Source organism: Crassostrea angulata, chromosome 3 (assembly GCF_025612915.1).
Source record: "Crassostrea angulata isolate pt1a10 chromosome 3, ASM2561291v2, whole genome shotgun sequence".
Lineage (NCBI taxonomy): Eukaryota > Metazoa > Mollusca > Bivalvia > Ostreida > Ostreidae > Magallana > Magallana angulata.
Genome location: NC_069113.1, coordinates 47,842,294 through 47,860,648, shown reverse-complemented (window position 1 = coordinate 47,860,648; position 18,355 = coordinate 47,842,294).

Below are 18,355 nucleotides of genomic sequence, written 5' to 3'. Positions count from 1 at the left end.
TGGGGATAACTTCACTCTTTAAGACATTCTTTTTTCTTTGAGATTATACAATGAATTTATCCAAAAACTAAAAATCTCAAAATCCTCTTAGCATGCTATAAAACATCTCGGATTTCATCAAATTGATCATGAAACCGTCGCAGAATAGCACACAATTCCTCTTTCTAAAGCCCTTTTTACTTGGTGAACCTACTTGCTATAAACGGAACATAGATATACATTTAAACACATTCTAATTATCATTCCAAACGTGATTCTAACAGTGCGCACAAACATCGACCACTTGTCAAAATGATAGCTGGGTCAGAGAGATATGTTATAAGTGTGCTCGGGCCTAACAGAGCAGACGGAAAGAAGAACGACGCTTCCATTTTAAAGCCTCTGTAATTCAAATGCTAATGCTTGCCGACTTGATATCTGATGACGGTGTCGTGGACAATGGATTTCAAGATTCTGTCAATTTCTTGAAAAGCTATGGTTTACAAGTGGAAATGCCTTACCATTTGAGCAAAGGATCTAGTCAGTATAGCACAGAAGAAGCCAATGTCTCCTGCTTAGTTACTAAATTGCACTGGGTAATAGAACGTGTAAACACTTGAAACTCTTAAAGTCATATCAAACAATTATGCAAGTTCAGTAGGTATCTGTGCGAATAGTCTGTTCACTTTGTAACCAATTTAGACCTCCATTAGTTACTATCCCAAAGAAAAAAGTATTGCCAAGGAGATGTTAGAAATGTCAAAACTTCAAACTCTTGTCAAATTTGATAGTGGAAGAAAACAATTTACTTAGACGAAAAAAAATATTATCGAAAATATCAACGATTGCCCAAAACTATCTTTGAACAATCTCCGTCAACTAACACTTGGCGTTTATTAGTTAAAACAGGCACCGTATTACACCGGTGAACACATGGCAGAAAACTATCTCTGGACCATCCCCGTCAACTATAACTTGGCTTTTATTAGTTAAAACAGGCACCGTATTACACAGGTGAACACATTGCAGAAAATCGGCTTTATTCTTTCTTTATATGTAAAGATTTACCAAATTTGATCCGTGTAAAATTTCAATCCAGACACTCAAACTGCATTAGGCATAAGTTAAAGATCAAGTATTTACCAGAGCACTCGACAATTTCAGGATGGAACTGTACTTGTAAATCCGGCTCCCCTGTGGTGGGTACATGCGCTCATGTAGCTAGCGTTTTGTGGTACTTGGGGTACCAGCGACACACAGACGTTGACCTTCCCAAGGAAGTATGATTGACTGTGTTTTAAATGCTGAAGATGTATCATACACACACAGTGAGAGCAATGCAGAGGATCCTGAAGACACGCACTATCGCATAGAGGAAGAATAAGTTTAGTTCAATGCTGTCATATTTATGTAATGCTGTAAATGTGTATTTGAAAATTAAGTTCTAAATTCATTGTATTTAATCTATTCTCTCTCTCTCTCTCTCTCTCTCTCTCTCTCTCTCTCTCTCTCTCTCTCTCTCTCTCTCTCTCTCTAACTATGTAAGTTAACTCATATGTGTACATATTCAGATCTTGAATAACATGAATTGGTTCTTGTAGAACCCTATGGTTGCTAGGTCATATGCATACCAAAAATTAGACTGTTCATGCCTGTTTTGAATGTGCTCTATTATTGAAAGGGACATTTACATAAATCAGTTAATGTTTGTAATCATTGAAAATGCATAGTTTAGTGTTGCTAGGGATATTGATGAAATATTTATTATTCAAAAAACATTGACTGATTAAAACTTTTGTGTTCGAGTCATTTTATATTCTTCAAAGAATGTGTTAATATTAAACTTATTTTGTAGCTGCTGTGACTACAAAAACTGAAATTCAGACATAATTGTTGCTAGGTGTTTTGTGTTGCGTCGCAACGTGTGAATAATACCTTTAACTTTCCCATAAGGCTCACAGCACAATTGGTGGCAAGAGAAGGTTTTCTCCGAGTTCAACATGCCAAATACTTTAATATGCGTTGATGGTACAGAACATGCATGAAGGAAGGGGCACCAAGGTATTAAAGAAGTTCTGAATATCATTACCAACATGTTTCCTATAGTACGCACAAACATCGACCACTTGTCAAAATGATGGTTATAATTGGGTCAGAGAGATATGTTATAAGTGTGCTCGGGCATTGCAGAGCAGACGGAAAGAACGAAGCTTCCATTTCAAAGCAAATTTTCAAATCCAATGCTAAAAATCATTTTATTGATCAGTGTGTGTGATCATAGAACTATCCCCACCAAAGTTGTATTTTACTGGCCTGCCAGCACGCACGATGCATGCATTTTGAAAAACTGTTAGCTACGAAAATGGTTGGAAGGTCAACCTTACTTTGGAATCAATAGATTATCCATCCCCTAGAACACAAGCTACATCATTAATATATCCAAAACCACAGGCTGCTGTTCTTCATAAATGCCCGAAAAAGCATAGAAATTACATATGGTTAATGGAAAAGTAGGTAAGTCTGCATACACAAATGTGGTATAAAAGTAGGTAAGTCTGCATACACAAATGTGGTATAAAAGTAGGTAAGTCTGCATACACAAATGTGGTATATTTACATCTAGTAGATTCTGAAAAGTGCTACTATTGCTTTGTATAATTTATATCCTAACATCTTCTGAACATTCATATCACTTAGAAAAGAAATATTTTTTAATTACAAAGAAAAGACAGACAAAAAGCAAAAACTGGACACCAGGGCAAGAAGTTTCAGGATTCAGCCAGTAGATGAAATATTACCGAGAGTAAGTTATTGCCCTTAGTTGGGTACCCAAGTTGTCAGAGAAGTGGAAAGCAGACCCCATATATTGTGCAGAGCTAACCAAACAAAGACATTCCTGTTTACCGTGAGAAAAATGAATATTTAATTCTTAATCTACTTTTCGTGTTTTTTATCCTCCCGTCTGTAACTTGCAATTTCACTGCATAAAGTCAACACATCAGTCATAGCCGCACGTTTCGCATTTTACTTCTAATTCTCATGTACCTAACACATGGGGCCTACATATTGCATATCAATATCAACAAGAGACATCCCTCTTATAAATGATAATCATTAAAAATTATTTCATGAATATTAGCAACACCCATAAGCCTTCAAGTACAGCAATTCTCAATTTTACAAAAATATTGACGGGTACTTTATCCGAAACTGTCCATTGATACCTAATGTTATGGCGAAAAGTGAAACTGGTTCATCATGTATCGCAGGTAGATATTCATACATTGGATGGGACATCATGCAGTTTTTATTTTTGTTTCAATTTTAAAGAATAGGTTAGAAAACAACTAAGAAAAAATTCGGACTGAGCTTCATCATGCAGCCCCTCAACGACTTCAACACCATGTTCCAGGCTGATGAGTCAAGAATTGGGTATCTTCAAGATGAGATGAATGTGTTGCTGCGGAAGTTCCTGGGGAAGTTTGTACGGGCCAAAGTCATCCAAACCAGCCAGAGTCTGACTTATGTGCCATTTGAAGATAACCAGAACCAACGTCAAGACAACATCATCGCCAATTGTTCAGCAGCAAGGGCCTACTTAGTGGACAACGAGGATGAGATCCCAATATCTTCTCTCACGAGATTTTTCATGTCTGTGAGGAAGTTCTACATCTTTGTTACCTCCAAGATGCTGGCCAAGTTCCCTTTTGAAGATCCAGTTGTGTGTGGACTTTCTCTGCTGAATTCAAAGAACATAGGCGATCATCCACCATCAACAATCACTGACATCGCAAGAAGATTTTCCAATCCTGTGGCAGAGGAGGACTTCACAAGCTTGGCAGAAGAATTCCTGGATTACCAAACAACACCAGCCAGTGAATTCCCCAGCTGTGATTATGTGAGGACTGATGAGTTCTGGGGATCCATTCTACATCTCAATAACAGGATCACCCAGAAGCCAAGGTTTCCCCTCATGAAGAAAGTTATCTCTAATAGACTTTGTAAATTTTGAATGTGTGTTTGAGCGAATAAGTGTGTATATATTTGTCTTTGTCTCTTCATGTTCTGTTCAATAATTAATAAAACGTGGGGGGAAAAAAGTTATCTCTGCTGTGTTCACTTTACCAAACTCTAATGCAGACTGAGAAAGAGTGTTTCCATTGTCAACCCTATCTAATCTTTTTGAGAACTGCAATACTCAACATGTGATATGACTATAAAATCATCCTGTTGGAAAAGGGACTAATGATTATAAACATAAGAATATCCAGGGCGAAAATAGATTTTATTAATACAGGATCTACATATATAATTGTACATTATCCAGATAGTTTGTATTATGACTCCATTAAGATGATTTTTATCATACCTATTGTTCCTCAGGTGTTTATCATACCTATTGTTCCTCAGGCCCTATGGGCCTCTTGTTTTAGTAGCCTAATCTCCTCAGGTCATGTTGTAAAGCTAAATATTACATGTGGGATTTATAATATAATTCATATTTTACATTTCAATTGTAGATATTGATGAATTTTGTTGGCAGTATGTCATCTTCCTCCGAATATTTTAAAGTAGCTATTCCTGGGATGGAAAAGCCTTTGTATTCTCATTTTCATTATGGATGTTTGAGGGATGTTGGTATTGTGTCAAGTTCAGTGTTGAAGTTACATGGCTTAGTGAGGTAATTAAAGTATTCTAACATTATTAAAGGTTTAGTTAGGGATAGCATTATTTTATCTTACAATATTTTTCTTCATTTAATGTATTTTTCTGTTTGTGTTGTAAACTGATCTTCTCTATGACCAAATCAAATATTTACATAACTTTCAATTACGTTCCAGGATGAAGCACCACTTGAGAAATTTGAAGAAGTAAGTAGCTCTAAGGAAAATGACCAGCAACCCTCATCATTCTCTGCTATTCCTCGTCCCTAAAGACAAGCTGCAGCACTTTGTAATGTGAAAATGACGGATTGGCTTATTCCAAAATCAAGCATACAGCAGGTACGAAAACATCCAGACAGACATGAGGAGCAACCTAGACAACTCAACATTGTGTGCCCTCCTGGCCTCCAAGTTGAACCAGACAGAGAAGTGTCACAGCTTCAAACCAACAAAAGAACAGCTGAAGTGTGCCAAGAGTGCCTGTGTTTGTTATAACAGTGGATTGTGACTGTGATGATGTGTCATGGGATGTCAGTATTGTGCTATGTTAAATAATATCAGACAAACAGTTATGTGCATGCATTAGTCCTTAATTTGATAGAGCCTTGTGTTGTTTCTTTTAATGCTATACCAAAATATTCATGTTTGTTGAGTTTTTAAAGATTGATGTTACTATATGAAAATAAAATTTTGTACTTTATTCTTGATTTCATTTGAAAGAGGAAATTGAATGATAAACACACTAAGATATATGATAAATAGGTAAAGCAACAGATAGATGAATCTAAGGAGCACAATGGTTAATGCAAACCAATTACACGACAACACGCCGGTAAATGTCGTCGTGCGTAAAATCCACCACGAAGATTTTCAAAAGTTGGCATGTATGCGGACACAATATAAAATTATACGAAAATGAAAAAAAAAATATATGGTTCAATATTTTACCCATTGTGTCATTATGTGTAAAAGGTTAATTCCCGCACTTGAGCGGGATATCATCTAAAGTTTGTCCCAAGATATTTATGCTGCACATTTGGAATTTAATATTAATAAAAAATACACATACCTGTAAAAAAAACCTGCAATTGAAATTGATGAAAGGGAAAATTTTCAAGATAACTTTATTCACTCATTATCATTTTTCCCTCGTAATAATTCACAGGAACGAAAACAGATTTCCTACGGAGATTTATAATGGGGAATTTTGACATTTTTTTCTCCATTCGGAAGTCACTTGGAATACCTAGCACAATTTTTCATCGTTATCATCCGGGCTTAATAATGGCTGATGCGATGCAAATTCCCCGTAGACTTTCTATTTTTAGCCGTGTATTGAAACCTGACAAGCTAGAGGGGGCGTTTCAAAAGGAAAATCTTGGGATAATTTCATAGTATTGAATGAACATCGTCTGAATCAAGAGGTATTTATAAATACCGAATAATTTTAGAACTTGTGAGGCAAAAATATCTTAGGATAGACTATAGTATCACTGACAAACAAGTTGATAAAACAGGAATATCAACAGTCTCGTTTGGAGTCATCTTTTCGTAAGTTCTATGGTCGATACAACGACCTTGTCAGTAAATACAATCTTCCACTGGGTCGCATACTGAATGACGTTTTTCATACTAGTTGTTAGACCATAATTAATCACCTTATTGTCTACAGACTTTTCCGTTTTTTCCCGATTACTACAAAGAGAATACGGCGGGTGTGACCGGTCAGCAGAAGATAATCACTCCTCCTAGGCACCTGATCCTACCTCTATCTTTTTGGAGGTCCATGTTGCTCTGCTTAGAATTTGTATTTCGTTTTATGGATTTCTGAGATGGTTGACGGTTTGTTATTGTCACTTTTTTATTGTAGATTCAGAAGTTCTATTGCTTTGTATAATGTTTATCTTTTATTAGCATCAATATCAAAGGAATAAGTCCCGGTTAAATTTATAAAAGATTGTTATGGTAAGTAATGTTTTAGAAATATTTGAATTTAAACTTTTTAATGTAACAATAGTACTGGTACAGGTTCACTCGATGATCATGTGCATGATAGAGGTGATTCATTCTTTAAGAAAATACTGCGTTGAACGAAATAGATACATACGCTGTTGAAGATGATGGTCTGGCTGAAATTATTTAATGGTGATTTGCAGGCAGTTCTGATGTAAAATTTTATGAAGAACAAGCCATTAGTTGTTCCATGGATATGAAGAATGTTATTTTGATAATGTAAATGATAAAGTAAACAGAATTGAAGATCGACTATAGACTATCTACAGCAATAAATGCGAATAACAGTTTTCTTGGCTTTATTTTAGCGCAGCGAAATGTGGCTTTATAAGCAAATATTAGAGATTTGGGACAAAGATGAGATGACTCATCAGATGAAGGGAAAAGAGAGCACTTTGCCGTGCTTGTACGCTTTAAAGCTATACACGCTATAATCTGCGTCAATTTTGAATAAAAGGGAAAATGTATGTGTTTGATTACTAATAAAAGTTACCTTTATGCTGTTAATTATAATGCTCAATTCGATCACGTTACAAATATATCAAATATAAAACAATAAAAAATATTTATTTTCCTGCCAGGAAAGTAATGCCTCCTCGTGAATATCAATCTATCACGTGATATCGACAGCTAAATTTAGTCTATCATACCACAACTAGTGAAGGGTCAACATATTCATAATTGTGATAGTTTCACAAAGGAAAGGATATTTTCTGTAAAGCATAAATTTGTCCGATATACGAGTACAAACAAAAGAAAAAAAATACAAGCCTGTGAGTAGATATGAATACTTCCTTTAAAAAAATGACGTAGACCTGTGTTTTTCCCCTATGTGCTATTTATAGATCCTATAAGTGTTAATGCAGAAGTAAGGGTATCGTGAATGACAAACGTATTTTACTCATTATACAGGTATGCATTTCAAATTAACAACTGTTAAGCATATTAAAAATCAGGTTGGATATTTAATTAGGCAAACATTAACGACCACCTAGTTCTCCGCGGACATGCGCAATGAGGTCGGTTTCGCTCTTCCTTCATCAATATTCATGAAAAGGTATATTTTCCTGGCAGGAAAATTAACAATTAAAAATCTATATCTTTGTAACGAGATGGAATTCACCATTGTAATTTACAGATTAAGGATAACCTTTATAAGTAGACAAATGCATGCGTGTTTACTGTCATTCAAAATTGACGTAAATTATAGCGTGTATAGCTTTAATCAGAATGGCACGGTGAAAAAAGCTGTCCTTATACTCATTTTTGATTGAGTGACACAATTAACCGTACTGTTTTCGTATTCCTCTCCTGGTTACAGAGACGCTTCAGACACAAAATTAAATGCCACACCATATACAAATTAATTGTAGAAATCATAAGTTTGTACATTGTGTAAATCACTGTATAAAAGAATTTTTAGCACTTGAAGAATTTGATGCTCTGCTAATTGAAGTTTGGAAACTCTTTCACTATTGTCGCCGAAAAAGTATTAAGTGTTCAGTGCTGCCCAAGAACTCTACAACGTCAAAAAACTGAAGATGATCAAAACCGCAACAACCCGTTAGCTATCCCATGATCGAACATTTGCTAGGTTTTAATATAATCTGCGCCCAAGGTTACTGCTTCCATTACTTTATCAAGTAGTCAAAACGAAAACGTTCATAGACTTTCCTTACCGTACCGCATCTTTTATTTTTTGCTGCTTTTTTTTGCTGCTTGCAAAGATCAATTCATTTAAAGAGAGAGGGGAGGGGTGCAAGAATCAGAGGATTCGCAGATCATTTATACCCTTGCTCCAGGGGCAACAATTGTAAGGTTTTGATAAAAACAGACTTTCATGCAGGCTTTTAATGATCTATATTATATAATATTCAGTTTTATTAATAATGCTTACAACAATACTTTTGATGTTTTAATGTAGTATTGAAACAAATGAAAATAAGAAGTGTTAATTCATAAATCTTTACCATTGAGCTAGTAAAGGTAGTACTGCCATTCACTTTTAGATTGGAAGCAAGATGCAAGTTCAGTACTTCATAAATACCACACGAATTTTCCAGGGACACAATGGTGAGCTTTGAAGCAGCTGTATTACGTATGTCATGGCTGTTTTGTGCCACCTTTCAGTTTTGCCAATTTGCTGATGTTGTACTTTGCAAAAGGTAGTTAAACGTCAGTTTCTTTGTTGTCTTTGGGACTGAATTGTGAATCATAATCCATATATTCTATAGCTGGGTTTGAAACACGTGTATACACAGTTGAAATAAATTAACCGTTATTTTTTAATTAACATAAATTACAATATATCCTTTTAAAACATATGAGAGGGAATATCCAAATGAGTGCTATCCATGAGACATAGGTGTAAAGATGATTTATGAATAAATTATTATTTAAATTATTCTAGCGTTGGATACGAGAGCATTGGATTTTGACATTGTCACATTCTTTGACAACAATAAGGTTAAATCATATATTATTTGATATTATATTATTTTATATTTATTAATAAATAATCCTTATGCAGATGTGCAAACCTCTTTCATATAATTTTTTAACTTAAATTGCCCAATAAATTTTCTAAAAGTAATTAAAGTGAATGTTTTTCAATGATGGCATATTTGCAAGCTTCATAAATTATGTACAGATTCTGAAGAGAAAAGGAGGGTCCAGTATGACTTCAAGTCTACTGTGTTTGGGTTTACAAACATTATTCATATCCTTCCAGGGAAAAATAGTAATCTACAAGAGCAGGAGCCGCAATCTCCATATATGCGTCACAAGAATGCAAGGATACTAATACAGCATCAAACTTAAATAAATGAAAACTTCTGGAAATAAAGGTACATGTATTATTAAAAAAAAATTTAAAAAAATGTGTATTATTACAATAATTTGAATCAAACACAATCTTCAAATTTATTTTCAAATATTCACAACTCATATACAGAGACCAATTCATTGCACATAAAATAGAAAGATTTTGGGAGGAGCATAGGTTGGGGACAGACCATGTAGATGTAGATGGCAACGACGTTCGACTGAAAAATAGAACAGATGGAGGTGTGGATATTTTACATTGTATAGCATTTTTCATTTTTAAACAAGGACACCTCTAGGCGGAGCATCCCCTCGCCACATGAGTTGTTGTGTGGGGGATGCATTATTTAGGAGTATATTGTTATGTAAATGTAAATGAGGAGACCAAATTTTACTTACCCTCCATTACTACGATAAGTACTTTTTCTTTACCTGTACTAGATCTTAACCCCAAAAATATCAAGTTGTTGATTTGAACTGCTTTCTTTCACTTTGGTTTCACAAAAGTGAAGCGGAAGTAATGAATGTCAAGTCGTACATAAAATTCTGTTTAAAATTGTGTTCTTTTAACGATATATTAAAGCTGACATGAATTCATCAAAGCATTTGGTCGCCATATTAGTTTCGATCGCTCCTCTACTGCCACTGGGGTATATATACCGGTTGAGAAAGTTACGGTCGGTTGCTTTCCGATCGAGGCATTCACGTTGCACGGACTTCTAATTGCATGTACTACACATTGTACATGTAGTAAAATGTAGTAATAAAGAATAAAGAAAACAACAATCGATAAAATACAAAATATATTTATTCTTTGAAAGGATGTCCAAGGTATCTGTATTATTTTGCACAGACAGTGCTGCCTTACTTCGCATGCACATCGAACACGTGTATCGTTCATACAGAGTGCATAACGTCTGCATCTTCTTGAAAACCCTGGCGACACTACATCCAACACAGTAGCTAAATGATAGTAAATCCAAGAAAGTAACAACGTTTCTATCCGTTCCTACAAAAACTCCCCGTTTATAAAATCCATGCGATAATTGACATTGCTCGATCTGCCACAGTGTTGTGGTTTGCGCATGTGCGATGTTATAACATACACAGGAAAACGGTCTACAATTATCGAGGCATTTCTGAAGTATCTGCGCCTGGATTTCAGTCTGTCTTGTTTCGTCGTTTATTGGATATATCTTGCCAGTGAAGTGGTTGTCATATTATTTTTGTTCAAAACGCGTTTTTACAAATCTTTTCGTCCAAGGTAACGTGTTCGGGTGTATGAAATTCCTGAATGCGGTGAAGCACGACGAGGGCTCTCGGCCTTATATAGGGGGTGTGTAGCGATGAGCAGAGCAATAGAAATCGACAACTAATATGGCGGTAGTCGGAGATAAAAAGGAAGTAATGCGTATTTATGAATTCATGTCAGCTTTAAACAGTACTCAACTAACTGACTTGAGAATGTAAGGGGTTTGTCTTTTTACCATGCCAAATACGTGTACGCAGTTTGATAAATATCCGTGCAAGGGTTTTCTTTTAAACTTGCTTCCAAGCTGAAGACACACACACGCACAGGAGCGATCCTATATCCCCTTCGCAACTAGTTGCGCGAGGGGATAATAAATGACCCGCCGGAATGGCCTATATTCAGTATAACAGATGTTCGTGTCCCAACACCCGGTAGAGCCACATTCTGTATTGTTTGGGTAGCCTAGCTTAGAAAACCCTTACTCATATGACGTTATTGATGAGGTATAAACTCATATGACGTTATTGATGAGGTATATCTTACCTTACATGTTTTAATTGTTTGAAATAATTGATGAAATAAAGTAAACTACAGTATAAAGTCTATAACATAGAAAATTCTGGTGCGTAAAAACAACAGAGGAAATTCGAACGCATGTATAATGATTAGTTTATGCATACTTGGAAATAAATATTACAGGTTTTTAGTAATATCAGACCTCACAATGCGTTGAGACAGAAAATGGGCAATTCTGGGCTGTGACGCATTACCATACACACTTGGTTTGTCATGTTTTTACATATCAGCAATTTTAATAAACTTATATTTACTTCCTTGAAAGGGGCATGGTCACGATTTTTGGTCAAAATTTATTGTACCATTTTTAATGTTTATAATGCTTCAGTATGGCATTTCTAATAGTCATCCCAAATTTGAGTTATAAGTGAGATACAGAGCTTACAATTATTTGTTGTGTACAATGCTCATGTCATTTTTGTTAACATTTTGAATTTTCAAGGTTTAGACCTAAAATGAATAAGACAAATGCTAGGAACTGTTTTATAAATGTTTAAAACTTATCAGCAGATAGAAAAATCAAATTGATAAAGATCTGTTTACGGTTAATTGAACCAATGTAAACAAAAACATGGCACAAGCCTTGTTTACATAACAAAGAATTGTGAGCTCTGTATCTTTCTTATAACTCAACAACTGACACTCAAATTTTTAGTTGATGATTAGAAATGCTCTCAAAAAGCATTTTAAGCAATAAAAATCAAACTTGACCAAAATCGTTACAATGTTTCTTTACTTTAAATGTTTTTGCTCTTTATATTAAAGGGAAAATGGTATGTAACAGCGGACGACTTGCGTCACGCACGCTGATCAGTGTTACGGAGTCAGACTGTATGAGGAACTCGTTAGTGTCTCCAGAAGATACCAAGATAATATGCAAGAGTTCTTGGAATCGTTTGGCAATGATCTATCATCCAGACGCAAATTCCAACGAATATTTGTTCTTCCAGAGGAGAAGGAAATCACCAAGCATTGGACAACCAGACAGGGGCAACGTTGATTAAAATGGCTGAACATCTTCTGGACAACATAAGCCTTAGTCTGGTATTGTCCTATAAACAAAGATGGATGACTGTGAAAGAAAAGCCCAAGTCAACTATCATTCACTTTCTGGAAGACCTAAGAGAGCTGGACAGTAAAAAGTGAAAAAGTAAACTATAATCAAGACAAAATATATGTTAGCCAATGCTCACATGTAGTAATACCCCCGCTCTGATGTGAATATGCAAAATAAGCAGAGTCGACATTTAACAAGGAAGTTGGCATCCAATTGGTACAAAAATTGATCCAAACGTAAGGAATGCCTAAAAACTAGTGAGTTAAAATATCAAGTATCTGCAATAAATAGTTGCTGAGAAATCTTTGACGAAAATTTGTTTGAAAATGTAGGATAAAAATAAACAAAGTCGTCGTTTAACAAGACGTCCGAATGGTACAAAAATATATCCTACAATATGACATGCCTCAACAAATCGTGTTTTAAAATTTGAAGCATCTGCAATGAATAGTTGCTGAGAAAAATGCGACAGAAATTTTTGCTACGGACAGACAGACACACAAGGGGTTAAACAGTGCACCCCCTTCTCCTTCGGAACGAGGGTATGATAAACATTTATTTATTTCATCCCTCCATAGTTGATGGAAAAACCATTCAATTTTGGAAAGAGTCCTTGGCTTTTCGCTCTGACCTGCAGAAAACGGGCATGGACCCATAAACTGTACTTGGGTTGGAAACATCCTACCCAAAGTGCCCTCGTCTTCAGTTGCCTCTCCCACACATACGGCACTTCTCCTCGTCTTCGTTAACGCCATTTGTCTGTGTTTCGGCATCTTGACGCACAGGCCGTGTGGGTGAAGGGTACCTCACAGGTCCTATTGAGGGTTCAGGCTGTGAATTCTCTAATTGGATTGGCTTTCTTTTTACATATAATACCAATGTTATAAAATGTCTAATCAAGAAACTTCTAAAACAATTTACAATCACATTCAATAACCAAAATGATGTTATAACCTCTTTAATTAATATCTTTGTTGAAAATTGTCGATTGCAATGTAAAACAGTTCTTACCTCTGCTGACAAGCCTTGGCTTCGGTAAATATACCGATTGTTAGAGTTGCCCCGCGTGTGCATGAATTTATAACACGTGTAACATAAAGAGGTAGTCTTAAATAACTTTCATTTCATATGTTTTAAAAGCAATTGTTTAAATACAGCTTAAAATTACAAACCTTGGAATATAGTGTATTTTTCCTTCTACAGAGCGTCTTGGTTAAGAATGACGTACCGCATAATGAAGCTCGGTCATTCAATTAACTGAATGGTCCGGAAAGGTGACTGAATGGCATAGCTGTGAATATTTATTCTATTACTATTAATTTGACATCGTTATGTTAAATTTTAACTTGCTTATAGTCAGGTATGTGTTTAACTTACCACACTTGCTGACATTCTGCGAATATTCTTCTAATGAACATGATCAGACCAATTGAAATGCACGAAAGAATCCTCAAGTTTCACCTCAATTTTCTTAACTCTCTGACCTTACGCAGTTATAGTACTTCCTAACCTTGTGCATTTGCGATCAATAGAGTCAAGTTTATTCAACTTCCTAACAATGTCATCTATTTGTTAGAGTATATTGCTAAGATAACTCATTCAGCTTTCCGCGAATATCGGAGGTAGTCTGTACACGTCGATGCTTTTATTTCCGAATCATCAACGGAACATCGTACAAAACATCAGTTGCCTCCGAAACACTTCGCTGAGTACCTCGTCACCACTGGCACCATTGAATAGACTGCCATTGTGAACACTAATTATAATCTCGCAACTTGTGTCACTGTTTACACTACTACAAGTCTTCCTTAATTAGCCTGATTTTCCAAGTTTCCCCTGTGTGTTGGTATATTAGGTCATTAGAAGGATCTTTTCTTCTTTGTATAGTTGTAGATGGTCCATAGACACATATAAAGAGAAGATTTGGTTGAGCGGTAGAAAAACACGTCCGCACGTCTGTGTCTCCTAAAAAAAAGAAATGTTTGAAAAATAAATGAGAGTAGAGTAAAAATTTCTAAAATATTTAATACGTTTTCACTATATGACCATATTGGCCCCGCCTTTGGACCTGGACATCTGACCCAGGTTCATGAATTTTGCAATTTAGGTAAGGACTTTAAAGAGGCATAGAAACGATTTTGGTCAAAAATTATTTCTACGATTTTAATGTTTAAAATGCTTCAGTAACTTAAGGCATTTTTAATAAGCAGCCAAAATTTGAGTGTCATTCATCGAGTTTTAAGTAAGTTACAGAGCTTAAAATTATTTGCTATGTAAACAAAGCTTTTGTTTACATTGTGAATGTTGAAGTGAAATTACCAGTTTTGGACCTTTTTAAGGTCCAAAACTTATATATTCATTTATGCTTAGATAGACAAATCAGCTTTAAAAAGATTTTGTTACTGGTATATTGTTTACATGCCGAAGAATTGTGAGCCCTGTATCTTTTTAACTATACGACTGACTCTCAAATTTCATTTGATCATAAAGAATAGATTCCTTTTGGGTGTTGCTAAAACGCGGAACGGAACGGAAAATCTTATCTAATGTTATTTACTTCATAGATTTGTTAATATCGCTTTGAAAGATTTGCAATATTAAATTATTTCTTCAAGAATAATTATTTCCTCAAAATTAACTGTTCATGCATTGACCACGATATTCTGTCCCAAAATAACCTCGATTCACATTTTCATGAATAACTCGATATTTATATATACCCCAGGCCTAGGGTTCAAGCGATTTTCTTTCACAAGCACTTAAAAATTCTCATTATTCCTTCTTTAAAACGTCCTCTCTAGCTCACCATCTGGTTTTAATGCAAATTAGAAATAGTCTACAGGATTTTGAATTTCAACCGACCCGGATGATAACGTTGAAAATTTAGCAAGGTCTTCTAAGTGACTTCCAAATGGAGAAAAGATGTCAACATTTCCCATTATACATCTCCGTAAGAAATTTGTTTTCGATACTGTGAATTTTTCCGATTAAAAAGTTTTGTTGGATATTTCCCGTTTCATCTATTTCAATGGAATCTTTTACAGGTATGTGTATTTTTTTAAGTCGTCCAAACGTGCTGCATGAATGTTTTGGGATAGACAGACTATAGTCCCAATTTATAATCGGAAAATCAAACCAGGCAACGTCTAGAGCTCTCTATTCGGATCATATGTATATATCTGCAGGAATGAACAACTGCAACGTAATGCAAACAAAATTGCATAGCTAAAAATACTAGTTTCACTAGGTACCGGGTGTTTTAATGTTTAATATATTTTGATTTTTAATGTCGCCAATGGTACGTTGTTTTATCTCGATGATACAGTATCGTCTGTATGATTTAAGATAATAGAACACCAAAAATTCAATGTTGATGTAAGTGTATAAATCATATTTAAAATATAAAAATACTCATAAAACACATGAAACGCTTTCACTAACTGTGTACTTTACGCTGCTATGCCAGTAATACCATAGAAGAAAAATAAGTAAAATCATGTTAAATCATAAAGAATATCATTAAGACAGCCACATGTTCATAATCATTCATAAGATATGAATAAATGATACAAAGTTAATCGTTTCTGGCCAGTCTATGCCCTTTTAAAGCGATAAACGTGATTTGAGATTTTCCGTTCCGTTCCGCGTGTTAGCAACACCTATTTTTGTTCCCAAGGAAATGTTTCTTATTGATTTCAATATCTTATTACTTTAAGGCCTGCTTCTCTGACCCAGAAACGGGAACAGAGCGTTTTTGTCCCATTCCTAGTTGATCGTCCGATGAAAACTTAGATTCTGATAAGGTGGAGGTGCAAGTGGCAAATTGCTGAAGATAAACCGTACACCGATCGAGTCCCTTATTCATGCAAAACTTGAATGATATTTTAACATTTAAATAGCTTTAAAAGGTTTTTTTTAAACCATGCCAGTAATTTCTGCAATCGCAGAGAGATCCTTCAGTGCCCTTAAACGAATCAGAACCTACCTTCGATCGACAATGATGGAAGACAGACTTAGTGGTTTGTCAGTGATGCATGTGCATCCGAAAATTGAGCTTGACATTGACAAGGCAATGAATCGTATGGAAACCGAAAATCACACCTTTTATTCCCTTATTAGATAGGTATCGGTTACATGTATATATACTCAGTACTTCAACTAGTCTTCAAACACCTCTAATCCAACTTTCACCGTACTATCAGTCGTTGTTGCTTCACAGAAATCATCTTTGATTTTAGTTTATCGGGATGTATCTTTGTATTTGATTTTGTGTTTATGTTTTATTATTGTTTTGTTCCTAGAAATGATATTCGATTTTATATTGAAAAAAGAAACAAAAATATTTTCAACAAGAAGCCAATAGGCCTTAACGGTCACCTGGGTAGCATATAACCCATACACAAACTTGTCAAAGAGTCCCATATATGCGTTTGATTAGACTTCATTCTGGAGTAGAAAAATTATAAATTTGTAATGACGACCACCTCCTTGCCTGAAATCTTTCAAAAAGAACTATGAAACCTATAATTTTGGCGAAAAACTTAAAGATCTGGTCTACAAAATCATGAATTCAGTTTTCCTTTCAGGTGTGTAGGAGTAAAGATTATTTTTAAACATTATATGCAATAACACCTATACATCCAGTTTGGTCTTGCCCCAGAGTCAAAACCTATCCTCAAATTTAAAATTGTAGTTGAGGACTTTCTGGCAAACATAATTATAAGTCAGTTTTTCCATGCAGATGTGTGAGAATAGAGATTTTTAAACATTATATTCATTAACACTATATTGCCCCCACATGTCCTGAACCCTGACCCAGGGGCCATGAATTTCACAATTTTGGTAGAGGAGTTAGTGGATATCATAACCATGTATTCAGTTTTTCGCCCACATGTGTGGAATTATTTAAGATTTTATACATTTTTACTACATGCCCATATTGGCCCCACCCTAGGGCCTGAATCCCTGACACAGGGGTCATGAATTTCACAATTTTAGTAGATGGCTTCATAGACATTATAATCATGCATTCAGTTTTTAACAAATACATATGGGAGTAGAGAAGAAGATTTTCTAAGATTTAATACATTTTACTAAATGGCCATAATCGCCCCACCCTAGAGTCAGAACCCCTGACCCAGGGCCATGAATTTCACAAACTTGGTAGAGGGCTTCATGGAAATCATAATCATGCAACCAGTTTTTTCCTTACATGTGTGGGAGTAGAGAAAAAGGTTTTTGAAAATTTGGCTTTTTTTTCATATTTAGCCCCACCTGTGGTACCCCGGAAATGGTACAGCCATGAATTTCACAATTCAGATTCCTCGTACTATAGAGATGACTCGCACTATAAATGGTAACAATTGGCCTTGTAGTTTTTAAGAAGAAGTTAAAAACGCACGACGACGGACGAAAACAGATAAAAATAGGTAACCCGAGATTACTCGGGTGACCTGAAAAGACAAAACCATAAAATTTTAAATTAGGCTATGATCTAACAAAATTGTTTTGCAATACAATGGCTAATGTATTTTAGGGCCATGCTAATCAAAATTATTGCCGTAGTAATTGAAAAATGTGCCCAGAATTACATTTTATTTGACCCTAGCTACGCCTTTGACATATTCTTATGTTAAACATAAAATCCCGTTTGTTGCTTTAGTTTTTAAAAGGAATTTTCAAGACTTTCCTCTATTCCTTTGTGAAAAATAAACCCTCCCAAAATTGTGGCCCATTTCTACCCCTTTGGTTCCTGATTTGAACCAACTTGACTCTACACAATCTGAGGATGCTTCCTCAGAATTTGTTTTATAAAAAAAATGGATTTAAGATGATTTTTCAATATAAAGTCCAAAGGCTAAACATATACAGACAATAACCCATTGTGGCCGCACTTTAACCCCCCCCCCCCCTTGGGTATTACTTTAGGACTGTCTGCTAGAATAAATAATGAATGATACAATCATCCTCAACAATTGTAGATTCTTAATC